At 37.0% G+C, this 14,581-nt stretch overlaps 1 pseudogene; it reads left to right on the top strand.

Annotated features, from left to right (window-relative positions):
• The first annotated feature begins 1,901 nt into the window (after nt 1-1,901).
• On the top strand, nt 1,902-14,354 carry LOC140523215 (guanidinoacetate N-methyltransferase A-like; annotated as a pseudogene).
• The last annotated feature ends 227 nt before the right edge of the window (nt 14,355-14,581 follow it).

Here is a 14,581-nt window from a genome sequence, read left to right as displayed (position 1 = left end):
AGATCTGGAGAAAGTCAAAAGTCTTGACTTTCAAAAAAAGGAATAATATGGAGTCTGCAAAGTAGAGGCTAATGATCTTGACTTCAATGCTTAGAAAAATTCTGTGATAGATTATTACAAAGGTGGTTAGTGATTTTAGACTGTGTTAAGAGCGGTTTAGTTTCCAGGACTCTGGAGGTGAGAATTCCACTGTAATTATGCAAAGCAGTCCACATATGGTGTATTATGTTCCATTCTGTGCACCACCATTTAGAAAGAACATTATTAAACTGGGGAGAATCCATAGAAGAGGAAATACAGAATGAACAAAGGCCTTTTGTCTATCTATCTAATTATTCATCTGGATCACATTCTGTCTCAAATGTCATCTATTCTGAACCTCTGAAGATAGGCTGAAGGAACTACGTCTGTTTCCTGAAGAAGAGAAGGCTGGGGGAGGACAATAGGGACAAACTAAACCGCAGAGATGTCTTTGTATGGATAACTATGTACGAGAGGGAATAGCCTTCTTTTTCATGGTCTCAGAGGGAAAAATTAAACCTAATAGATGGTAGTTCAAAGAGGCAGATTTTGGCTTGGAAAACTTCCTAATAATTACAGCTATTCCATGAAATCCTCTCCTTTTGGATTAATGAGGTCTACCTTGTTCTAAAGGATTTTGAGCAAAGGGTGATTACTTGCCTATCATGCGTATTGCAAAGTGAATTGGTGGCCGGCTATAGGTTGGACAAGGTGGTCTCTGATGTACATTGTAACACTGAGATTCTCTGATCCTTATTTTACTCAAAGATACAGTTCCTATATGAGTTATATTGAGTGAAGCTACTTGGTCACCATAAATAATAACCAGATCTTGATACAGATTGTAATTCTTACATGAAAAAAAAATTTCCCAGTTTTTTTTTTTTGCTCTTTCTCTATTGTCTGCTATTTTAATTTGACAGATATACTTTTAAAATGAGAATTTCGTCTGTGCAGAACAGAAAAAACAAGATTGCACTGGATTGTAGATGTGTCATATACATCATTAATTTTTCAAAGTGCGATAAATTAAATATACTAGATGCAAAGATAGCCTTCTTTAGATCTCCTTCTGAACCTCCATTTATTTTTTTCTATAGTTTTATAAAATACTAAAATAAAATTCTTTTTTTTTTGCTTTTCACCGTCATTATAACTAGCCCTCTTTCCCTCTACTTAAAAATGCCATCCTGAATCCCCCATCATAAATAATATGCATAATCAGTAAAACAAATCCACACATTCATTGTGCATCTAGAGTTCCTCACCCCTCTGTTGGGAAGTGGTAGCGTGTTTCATCACTTGTTCCCTGTAATCACGGTCATTGCACTAATGAAGTTCTTAAGCCTTTCAAGTAATTTTCTTTACAATTTTCTAATTATTATATAGATTCTTCCTCTGGTTCACTCACTTCACTCTACATTAACTTTTCAAGTAATTCACAATCTTCTCTCAACTGTCATTTATTCCGAATCCTTGGAGAGCCTGTGGGAGATGTGGTTGCCACCTTATAGAGTGCTTACAGATCCTATACTTGAAGACCTTACAAAATATATCTGAATCTAAATTAAAACAGTATGTTTTCTTGTAGACTGGAATTGGATTTTTTTTAAAAAATGATGTTGCGTGAGTAAGGGCTTTAAATTAAACTTCAGTGACATAGCAAACCAGGTCAGAAAAATGTGGATACCTCTAAATTCAACTACCACCCACAGGCAATAGAAACATTTCCCAACCTATGTACCAGCTAGCCACTGCCAATGGGGTAGTTTAAACAACTCCTCTAGGGCCAATTTGAAAGGGTAAACATGAGAGAAGCTTTTATTAATGCTTCCCTTCATCACAAAAGCAATTTCCCACTGTCATCTGAGCTTTTTACGATGGCCCATACCAGCGGAAGCCATTCCAGTTTGCTTCTGACTGTGAACCAAGTGGTATTGAGTGGAAAAGAAAACAAATCAAATAATCAAAATGGTATCCCCCCAAAAATGTACCATTTCAACATAGATTTTAAAAACATGTGAAAGAGCCTTAGTTTGCTAAGAAGCCAAGACGCCAAAGCAAAGAAACTGATTTTTCTCCCTCTTCTCAATGGGAGTCAGAAAAACATATTAGGCTCAGTTTCCAATGATATTTAATTCTCTCTCTCTCTCTCTTTCCCCAACCCCATTAGAGCCATTGGGCCAGCTTCTACCCATCCATCTCTAAGCAATCTCCTGGTACTAAGCTGCATGGGTGTATTTTCTGGCTATTTTTAAGCCCAAATGATATTACTATAGTAGTCAGTGTGATCTACCATTCTCTGTTCATTCACTGGATTGTGTCTCTTTTGGATGTCACCACTTGGCAGAAATAGGGTTAATTTTTTTTTCTTCCTAAGTCAGTAGCTACCACACCTGTCAACCATCAGGGCAGAGACTGCCAAGAACCAATGGGGATGGGCTCAGCTGGAGCAAATTAGTCTATCCTGAGGAGGTCCACTATATGAGAAGTGAGCTCCTGACTATGTCTCTATGGGGTTTTGGCAGATGTAAGAGCTCAATTGCTGTAAGCAAAATGGGGTTGTTGATGCCCCAGGGACTTCAAAACCCTCTTTCCCTGAATTATATGTGTGTCTACATAGATATACTCACATATCTGCATAGATCCTGGTCTGATAGATAGAGAGATATAGAAATATACATATGTGTGTATGTACATATAGATGCATATATGTATATGCATTAGATCTTCAGTGATGAATGCAAGGTAGCTTCCCATTTGGTCTATGTTCATAAGAAATATAGCCTTATGTAAAATATGAGAAACAATTCTGGTAGCAGGAGCAATGATAAATCCAGCCCTTTAGCAAACTCCTCCTTAAGGTATCAGAACAACGTAATTGTCATTTAACAACATTTAATGTTTTTCATCAAAGCACCTTTTTCAAAGGAGCCCAGCCTCTGACAATTGGGCAATTATATGAGTGGATGGTTGAGTAAGAAGAACCAAAAATAAATAATTGGGGGTAGGCAGTGGATGGGATTATGGACTTGAACATTTGCTACCATCCTTCAATGTATATCGATATCCATTCATTCAACTATTTATTTCTTTCAGATAAAATTGTTTAAAATAAAATACAATGTATTTAAAATTAAATAAACATTATTAAAATTGAGACTGTGGCACTTTATATCTACTTCCATATCTATATGTAGTTTCTTACAATTCCTTTTAAATTCTAGTGTGTGTTCATCCTTCGTTGCCGAAGAAGACTAGGCCATCAGAGAAATTATGATATGACTTGCACTTGACTTTGTTTTTGAGTGAAGGAGGGCTGTTCAGGTCACCAGCCTCACTTCTCCAGAGCCATGTGAATCATCGATGACTGGAGATGACCCAGGATGAGGCAATTGGGGTTAAGTGATGCCCAAGGTCACAGAGCTAATGAGTGCCAAGTGTCTGAGGTGAGATTTGAACTCAGGTCCTCCTGATTCCTGCACTGGTGCTCTATCCACTGCACCACCTGGTTGCCCTCCTTTTAAATTAAGGAAATAATCAAAGAGTTATGTGATAACTATGCTTCTCTTTGCATCTCTCCCATTCTTTTGGCATTTCTTCAATGTTCAGCCCTTTATATAAATTAAAATTCTGAGACAAAGAAAAGTAAGATTCTTAGAAAGAATATGAAAGGTGAAAGGGAACAAGTACAATTCAGTATTAGTTTAGCTTCTGGGTCTTGGTCAATTTCTGAAATAGTACCTAGGATGACTATTTCTGGCACTACCAGAAGTGAAACATTTCAGTGTGTGATATTTCATCTCTCTTTGTACTGAGCAGGGATCCCTTATTTTAAATATCATTTGCAACTTACCACAGTGATTCCACAGGCCAGCACGAAATCTCATTACTGAAGAAGAAAGGTAAATATACTTAATTGGTGGGGAAAGTTAGGCATGTTGACAATGGCTTAATTACAGTCTACCACCAAATGCTACATTAGTATAGGAGGAGAAAAGCACATCTTCAAAGGGTAAAATGAAGTGACATCTTGGCTTTTCAAAAGTTCCATAGCCCTGTTGGGTCATGACTTAATGTCTCACACATACTATAAGCCTCATTAATAGCAAGGATATAATGAAATCAATTTTGAAAGCATCTTTTTTTTTTTCCTAGGGCTCACTATTTAGTTATTGAGTTTCTTTGAAGGGTAAGAGGGCAATTGAAGGGATAAACTTGGATTTGGCCCAATACAGTCACACAAAGCAAATAAAAAAGGCCATATAAATTGCTGTTTGAAAATCTCGGTAACTTACATACGTAATTGATTTGAAGACTTCATCTTACATCAAGATACCTCAAGCATCTTTGCCAAGAAGTGGTTTTAATTACTGCGACTATTATAGGATGTTGCAGAAGCCATTTCTTCATTATAGGATGTTGCAGAAGCCATTTCTTTGAGACCTGCAGAGTCTGCAAGTTCCTGCTGAGCTGGCCACTGCATTGCAATGGAGATTCTTAGCAGGAACTGTAACCGACTCAGCAAGACCCAAGTGACCTGCAGAAAAGAAATTACACATGCTGAGTTTCCCCCTGCCCCCGTTAGGTTGACCTTGATCCATCGTTGCCCCTCAACAATGCCTTCGTAGAGATCCACAGACCCAGAGAATCTTAGATATGGAAGATATTTTTTAGGTATTGAAACATAGACAAATGTTACAATATGTTTTACAGACAGTCACCTATCCACTGCTTGAAGACCTCCAGTAAAAGAGAAAGCCGTTAGCTGTGAACCTAGCTCATCCTACTTTCAGAGAATTCTAGTGGTTAGGAAGTTTTTTCTTACTCCAAGCCTAAACAAGTCTGCCTGTAACCTGTACCCATTACTCCAATTTTTTTTTCTCTGACACCAAGCTGAATGAGTTTAATATTGCTTTTGTGGGACAATACTTAGACCATTATCATGTCTGTCTTAAGTCTTCCCCCTGAAGACTTGGAGAAGATAGCTCATTTTTTTCTCAAAGGAAACATTCTATTTTTTTAATCACTCTAAGTGCAAAGATGTTCTCTCTTATACCATATCAAAATCAGTCCCACAGTACTTTCCACCCACTGTCACTACTTTTCTTTTTAAACCAGGGACAGAGAATAAAGATTAGCATTTTTTTCATAAATCACAATCCTTCAAATACTGCACCATGGCAGATAAATAGCTTCAGACCCTTTAGACAACCCTTGTATTTCATGATTTTAAGTATTCTCACCATCCGTACCATCTTCCTCTACATCTGTTCCAGTTTATGAGATTACTCCATCAAATAGAACAACAATGGATGTGGCTGAGATTCTAAGAAAGGACTTCCTTGTTCCCCTCAGATGGGACTATTGCAAACTCCTTGAAGGATAAAATTAATGAGCTGAAGTAAGTATGATGCTTTGTCCCTTTGCCAAGAGTAGAGAATTTAGGTTACACATATCCATACATACGATATGTTTGTATCTACTCATGATGGGAATTGTTTCAATCACATCTACTTATGAATATCTACTGGTTAATCATTACTTTCCTTTACTAGATGATACATGTCAGCAGCTCAGGGGAGAATTACATTTTGCCCATCATAATTCATTTGATGTATCACTACTTTTGTGCTCATTCATGACCATAAGATTTTACCCAGCATGCATAAGCATGCCAGAGTCCTTCATTTGGAAAATATTTGTCCCCAAATGGTAGAAGCAAGCACAACAGAAAGACATTATAAGAAGGTAAAGTTAGGCACTATATCGGAATAAAATTCCGAACAGCTAGGGATGTACAAAACTAGACTGGGCTGCCCAAGATATAGTGATTTCTCTTTTCCTGGAAGTCGTCAAGAAGAGATTGGATGATTACATATGCAATATGGCATAGTAGTGATTCCTTTTATGTATGGGTTAGAAGAGATGAGAACTGAGGCCCCTTCCAACTTAAAACCATTATGATTCTGAAAGAGAGTGATTAATTTCTCCTGAGGTCATGGCTGATCCAGAGTTCTAGTTCTTCATTATAAGACTGGCAGAGTCATAAAAAAACTGATTTTCAAATAAATTAAAAACTTGTGTTAAAATAACAAAGTCTACAGCAAATCTATTTGACTGGTTATCTGTGATCCTATCTTACTGATAAAATTATATTTAAGTTCTAAGATCATTTTGTATCACATGAATGACAAGTCTACCAATACTATTTCATGACTCTTTGGGCTATATAACCATGCAAATATAGAAGTCAGTCCCTAACCCCATGCTCCAGTTACTATGAAACATGGAGGCATAATTAGAGACCTAGACTCTGTGGTACCCACCTCTCTTCCACTCTTCCAAGTGATTCTGAAGTCTTTACCAGTTGGTAAGCTGGTGCATTTCTGGACGCTTGTATGCTATTACAATGAAACCTAGGGATTAAGTATTTTTCTCATCAGGTTATTGAGGTAAATAACCATCTTTATTTGGTTATCTCCATCAAGTTTAAAATAAAGTTGTTTCCCTTAGAGACCTATGTCATCAAATCTCTTATGAAAGAAAATTTTACCATGGCATCATACTTTAACAACATTGATTCTTCTATGAATAAGAGAAATCTTCTTGAAACACACTGCCTTTGGTGACTTTCTATCTTAGTCTTTCTATCTTAGGTACTATCAGGATATTTTTTCCCAATAACTCCTCAAAGGTGTGGAATGGAGGTGAATCCATGTTCTCAAAGTCTCATAGAATGGAGGTGAACTCATGTTCTCAAAGTCTATGCCAGTGGAGTGTGAGTTTTATCAGGTCCTACCAACTTGGAAATGTTTCAGATGGAAGTTCAGAAAGGGATAACCTGTGGACTGCATACTTGCCTAGATATGTTCAGGAAGGTTCCTCCCCAGGTTGGTCTCATGGTAATGAACTCTGTGGCCATACTCACTCCCAAAGATTGCCTATTAAGCTTTAGAGAAGTTAGTTTGTACTTCAGGAGAAGCACTCGTGATGACAGAATTGTGGATTCTTGAAGCATTGAAGGATAGGTATAATCAAATTCTAGAATGCAATATTTACCTAGGGATATAATTTTAGGACAAAATTATCTCATGGTTATTTAGATTCAGAATAAAACTTTCGCAACCCATAAAGACCCCATAATGGCCAAGTTTTATCTGATTCTCTGAGTTAACAAATGGTTAAAACTGTCCTTTATAGGTGTTCAGAACAGAGGGATCAGGAACATTTATGCAAGCAGGGTAGAAGGCTTATAAGCACAGATGAGCAGGAAGAGCAGTGGTACATCAAACGCATAATAAATAAGAATTTTAATTCAACTCATCATGAAAACAATAAGACATGAGAAATGAGAGGACAGAGGCCTTGGATGCCCAGAATTATAGACTTAAATTGGATCAACACTGTCTTTCAGACTTAATGAATGTTGTTTATAAACATACTTTTTGCATATTTTAGAGCGAGATGTTGGAATAATCTATTCTATTGCCGTTCTGGTTGTTCAGATAATATATAAGGGTATTCTTCTCTAACTTACATAAGAGGGTTATGTGACCAGGAAAATGGTAGAATGAACACTTCTAAAAAACCTCAATAGAATCCCATACCTCAGAAGAAAAGAATTATGTGCTAGAGATAGAATGTTTACACTTTATTCCATATAATAAAAACACAAAATGCATCTTCTCCTGAAATTTATGGATTCCTGGACTTAACACCAGAGAAATATAATACTTAAGGCTCATCCTCCCTGTTTCTTTTCCACTCAGTTCCATTATCCCTTTTCATGGAAAAGAAAAGAAAAGGGGTAGAGGATTTGGGTGGGATAAAACATGCCATATATGCCTGTCCTCCAGAGCTATAGGCAGGGTGGAACAGCTCCTTCAATCTGATGGAAAGAGGCATAGAAAACCAATGGCACCAGTCTTCTCCTGAAGTTTACTCATAAAAGAGAACTGGCCAGTGGATCCCAATATCACCCAGTGGGTGAATATAAAATGATTGAAAAAGAGGAAATACAAGAAAAAGACCACCACACACACACACACACACACACACACACACACACACACACACACAATGATACATAAAGTTTCAATGAAAGTATGAAAGCCCGAGATACAAGCAGATAAATCACTAACCTTATATCACAGCCTGGTAAAGAGGTGAGTATGCGTTTGGAAAGTTTATGCCAGAATCACAGCTTCCTAGAATCGCAAAGTTAGAAGAGATTTCTCAGACATGAGGCCCAAATCCAACCTGACTGAGAATCCTCTTGAAATCTGAATAAATCTAGGCTTCACTGGAGGACCTCTCCTGTGTCAGAAACCTCCTCTGCCTGCTCAAGCAGTATTCAGCATTTAGATAACTCTGATTTCGGTGGTTTTCCCTTATCTTGGGCTGAATTTTGGCCTCCTGGCAACTTCTACCTCTTCATCATAGTTTGCTCTCTGGTCCCAAGCAGAACAAATCTATTCTCCCTCTTACATGAAAGCCCTCAATATACATATGCCTATGCATATACATATACATATACTCATGCACATACACATATACTTATACATGCACACATATACACATACATGTACATATGCATATACAGGTATATTCCCCATCCCCTCTTTTCCAGGTTAAAACATTCCAAGTTCCAACTGGTCCTCAAATTATATCATCTCCCTACCTTTTACAACCTGATTTTTCTTCCCTGATCTCCAATTTTTCTTCTAAAATATGATAGGAAAGATAGGAATAAGATAAGGATAGGAAGCCACATATGGGCAGATCAGAACAAAGCTCAGTGAGATTAGGACATGTCCATTCTGTATTCTCAGCCTTTCTTAATGGAGCCTAAGCCATTGGAACTCACACTGAGTTTGAAGTTCCCTCAAAAATCTCCACATGTTGCTTCCAGATGAATTCTTATCTTTTTTTTTTTCTTTACTGGACTTTGCCCTGTAATGCCTGGACACTGATTGGTAATTTTTTGCCTTTACTGGAGCCAGGCCTTTACTGTCATTTCTTGAGCAGCGGCCAAATCTCTCCTACCTGAACCACCTGCACGATTTCTCCTCAAGGTCCCTTGGTTCTTCTGCTGTTCACACCCCTCCCCTCCTTCCATCTCCTCTTGACAGATTATCTTTTGCCTTGGAAATTAAGGTCCTTGATGGGAGAGGCTCTCTTGCTTGATTGTAATTGGATACCCAGAGCAAAGAACAGTGCCTGGCACACAGGAAACACTTAATAAATGCTTTACCATTCATTCCTTTATTATATAGTTATGTCTCCCCTGCATTTGGTTATTTAAATTTATTTAAATTCATCTTTATTGACTTTTGTGGTATTAAATTTGGCTCAGTGCTTTGACCTGTCAGAATCTTTTGGATTCTGCCACATCTAAAACCTTTTAGCTATCCCTCCCAGTTTTGTGTCGTGCAAATTTAAAAAGTATTCCATATATGCCTCTGAATCACTGATAAAAATTTAAACTAGCATGATGCCAAGGATAAATCCTAGGTCAACCAGAGACCTCCTTCAAGTTCACACTGACACATGAGCTCCTGCTCTTTGTGTCAGGTCATTCAGTTAGTTCCAAATCTCTCCAAATTAACTATCATCTATCACATATTTCTCTATTTTGTCCACAGGAGTAGCACAAGAGATTTTGTCATGAGAGTAAAAGCATTGGAAGGATTGAGGAATCCAGAAAGACTTTGACTATAGTCCCAGAAATAGTCTTGTTCTCTTACCTCAGAGATAACAAATAAGAACAGAGAGGCTTATCATCATTGTATTGGATATGAGGTAATTTACTTTTTAACCATCTTAAAATAGTAATACAAAATGGTCCTCAGTCCCAGGAAGATCCCAGTTATTTAAAAAAAAAACTTTTCGAAGTTTTATTAAATTTTATCCATAATCTGTCCTACAAATATGTTAAAGTTGGAGTTGGGGGTGTTGGTGGGAGTTCTGATCCTTCCTAGATTTGTGACATTAGCCAATCTCCTTCATATCTTGGGTCATCAGTTTCTTCTTCTGTAAGATGAAGGCTTTGGAGTAGATTATTTTTAAGCTCTCTTCTACCTACTATTTTTTTTTAATTTTTTTACATTTTAATTAAATTTTTAATTTTTAACCAATTTATTTGTTTTCAGTTTTCTACAATCATTTCCATAAGTCTTAGATTTTCTCCTCCTCCTTCCCCAAGACAGCATGCAATCATATATGGGTTCTACACATGCATTCTTATTAAACACATTTTCACATTAGTCATGTTGCATGGAAGAATTAAAATAAATGGGAGAAGCCATGAGGAAAACCCAAACAAATTGAAGAAGCCATCAATTAACTCCCTAGGAAAAAATCTCCAGACCCAGATGGATTTAGAAGTGAATTATATTAAACATTTAAGGAACAATTAATTTCAATACTATATAGGATATATGAGAAAATTGATGGAGTCCTACCAAATTCTTTTTATGATACAACTATGGTTCTGATACCTAAACCAGAAAGAACCAAAACAGAGAAAGAAAATTATAGATCAATTTCTCTAATGAATATAGATGCAAAAATTTTAAACAATATATTAGCAAAAAGAATACAGTAACTTATCATGAGAATAATACATTATGATCAGGTAGGATTCATACCAGGAATTCAGGGCTGGTTCAATATTAGGAAAACTATTGGTGTTATTGATCATATCAACAACAAAAACTAACAGAAACCATATGATTTTCTCAATAGATGCAGAGAAAGCTTTTGACAAAAATACAACACCCACTCCTATTGAAAACACTGGAGAGTTTATGAATAAATGGAACTTTCCATAAAATAATAAGCAGTATGTACCTAAAGCCATCAGCAAGTGTTATATTCAATGGGGATAAGCTAGACACATTTCCAATAAGATCAGAGGTGAAACAAGGATGTCCATTATCACCACTATTATTCAATATGGTACTAGAAATGTTAGCTGTAGCAATTAGACAAGATAAAGATATTGAAGGATAAATTATAGGTCCAAAAATGAATAAAAGTGCATCACTGATTAATTTAAATTGCAAAGACATATTTTTTAAACAGGATGTTTGTTTTGTAGGAATACATGCATACACATATATATACATGTATACATATATGTATTAAGTATTTTATTTCTTTAGTTCAATGGGAACATGAGGCAGGAATAAATTATTTTTGAAATCATATTTATGTTATGTTCTGCTACATTTTTTTCATTTAATTTTTTTGTGTACAGTACTATTGCTCTGAATTTAAACTCAGGCACTGAACCACACTACCAAAAAGGAATGGCGACTGTCTTGATGGCATTGGATAATATTGATCTTACGTTTATTGGAGATGATTTAGAGTATTTATTGAGAAAAATATATATATGTTTAGTACACAGAAGTCAAAGATGATACCACTCATATTTTTAAATTTTTCTAATGCTGAAACATATGTAATAAAATTAATTTTTTAAATTGTGATGGATAATCAGAAAAGACGATAGATGTCAAGTATCACAATTTTATCAGGGTTTTTATATTAATTTAACTGTCAATAGGTAATCCCCCAATTTTTTGAACCACTAATATGAATTGGCACACAAAATGAGGAACTGTGTTACATCCATCTATACTGCGGATTGACATTCTTCCCATAAATCAGACTAGATGTGAAAGCACATATGTGCAAATATGTGAGTACACAAACACATGTACCTGAAGTTACTTTTGTGTAGTTGGATCATAGATTTTCTTTAGAGATGCAAATAAAGGAGTTGATTTTATCCGCCACTCAAAGGCAAAAAGAAAAATAATTTCATAGAACAATTTGTCATTTGTTCTTGTATTATAGCACTCATAAGCATTGGAAGCAAATGTATGACAATGAAGGTAATTGCTGATTATGTAACAACATCTGTTGCAGAAGATGAAGAGGCAGAGAATTAGTAAAGAAGTACAGAAAAAGGAGAAGACCAAGAACTAGGCACTTTCTGTTTGCTTCCATATATACCTCTGGGCCTCACTGAAGTCATTTAGGTCAACAGGAGGAACAGTATGGTGAACAGTATGTTGACAAATACCATTCAAATTCAAGAAGCAAAAGAGGATAAAAAACTCCTAGTTTACTCAGAAGTCCCATGTCTCGTGTATATGAGAAGTAATTTCTTAAAATAAAAAGGGTTTTTAAGATTCTGGATATGACTTTTCTCAAATTGATATAGACCATATGTGGATTTCTAAAGTTGAAATCATTAGACTTAGATTTTCATTTCTCTTCAAACTCTCAGTAGTCAGTCAATCAATGGACATTTGTCAAATACCTAGTAGGTTCTAGGCACTGTGCTAACTGCTGGGGATACAAAAAAAGACAAAAGACAGTCATTGCTTCCAACAAGCTCACAGTCTAATCGGGAAACAACATGAAAACGTGTAAAAACGAGCTATACATATGATAATTTTTTTTTAAATAGTTGAATAGATAAAGGCACTGAAATTAGAGGGATGAGGAAAGGCTTCCTGTAGAAGATGGGATTTTCCTGAGACTTGAAGAAACCAGAATATACGATCTTGGATAATTCATTTCACCACTAGGACTGTTTTCTCATTTTGTAAAATATGAAAGCTAATGCCTTTAATACCTGCCTAGGATTTTTAAGACTAAGAGCTCAAAGGGACCTTGAACGTTATCTAGTGCAACCACCTAAAAAGGTTGTTGTGAGAAAAGTATTTTTGTACTGAAATGCCATAAACATTACCTATTATAATCACATTATTTTGTCAGGCAAGAAAGAACTGATTCCTGACATGACAATCATTTTAGATTTGACTGCCTTATGCAGTCACATCATCAACTAATCAGAACACAGGTCAAAATCAATACTAAATTAGGAAAATGGATAAAAATGGGTGGGTACTATTAATAAGGCCCTAACATAAATAGCCATTGACTATGAAAATGATAAATGAACACAAAGAATGAATGACATTGGCTGTATTCTAACCTGTCCCTCCATATTCAAGGCACTCCTAGCCTCATAACTTCTTTATTTCTTTGATTTCTCTTCTTTTTTTCAAACAAATAATGCAGGTATTCTCCAATGACCTTTCCTTGGTATACACTTTTTTCTTGCCACACTCTTTTATTTGTAAATTTCAACAGATCTTTCCAGCTTCAACTGTTACTTACTATTTCTTCATAGAAAAATACCCAATCATACAACTCAATCTTGATCTGTGTCCTTTTCTTTATATTCACTTCTACCCACTTCCACCCACTATCTCCCATATCAACTTATTGAAATTCAACCCATTCTTCAACATTTAGCTGGTATTCTTCATTCAGGATCTGCCTGAATTAAAATCCTGCCCATTTGACTGAAAAAAACTGAAAGAGATGGCCTTCAAGGTCCTTCAGTATTAAATCTATGGTTTTATTATCTCTCCAGTTAGAGTCCTCTTAGTATATGATTTACTCCATAAGGACAAGGACTGTACTTCATTTGTACTTGTATATGATTCAATAACTAGCAATAGTGCTCTTTATGTTCCAGGAAAACAAACATTTATTGAATTACAATTTTTTTTTAAAAGCATCAGTCGAGGGTAGGGACTGAATGCCGGGACCCAACCGTGTTTTCAGAGGCTACCCCAACACCCATCTTCCAGACGGGAGAGGACTGCCGGCCTGCTTGGTAAAAAGTGGATGGGCCTGATGCTCACCTCCAGATCCTGAGCAAGCGAGTGATGAAGCCCTGGGAGATCCCCTGCATGCACCCGCTGGTCACCGTGGCCTCCTCCGAAGGAGGGTGCGTCCTGGAGTTCGGCTTTGTGATGGCGATTGCTGCCAGCAAGGTGCAAGAAGCCAACATCCAGGAGGATTGGATCATTGAGTGTAAGGATGGGTTCTTCCAGCAGCTGTAGGAGTGAGCCCCGTCCCCTTAAAAGGCTTGTGGGAAGAGGTAGTGCCCAACCTGCATGATGGACATTTCAATGGAATTCTGTGTGACACCTGTCTCCTCTCTGAGGATACCAGATATACCCACAAGTTCAATTCATCAAGGCTCGTGCTTTCTACCTGCTGAAGCCTGGTGGTATTCTCCCTTACAATCTGACATCCTGGGAGAACTGCTAAAGACCAAGTACATGGATATTAAAAAGATGTTTTAGGAGACCCAGACTGTGACCCTGGTGGAGGCAGATTTCAAGAAGAAGAATATCAGCACTGCTGTGATGGACTTGGTGCTCCCCTAGGAATGCTGCTACTACTTGTTCCCCAAGATGATCACCCTGATGGCCTCGAACACTGAGGGTGCCTAACTTCCTCTTTCTACTGGGCTGATCTTGGAATGGGGGCCCCAGGGACTCTATAACCTACTAGGGCTAGAGCCTAGGATTGGTCACTAGATCCCAGCCAACTTCCTAACAGTATTTGGCAGGGGAACTTGACAAGAAAAGAGACAGAGCAAGCAGGAGGTTGAGGGACTCTCTAGGCCTGTCTCTTGACTCAAGGCCTCAAGGGTGGCAAAGAGGCTTCTGTTTTAATA

Source organism: Notamacropus eugenii, chromosome 2 (genome assembly GCF_028372415.1).
Source record: "Notamacropus eugenii isolate mMacEug1 chromosome 2, mMacEug1.pri_v2, whole genome shotgun sequence".
NCBI classification, from domain to species: domain Eukaryota; kingdom Metazoa; phylum Chordata; class Mammalia; order Diprotodontia; family Macropodidae; genus Notamacropus; species Notamacropus eugenii.
Note: the sequence above shows the minus strand (reverse complement) of the source record. Positions and strands in the feature narration are given on the sequence as shown.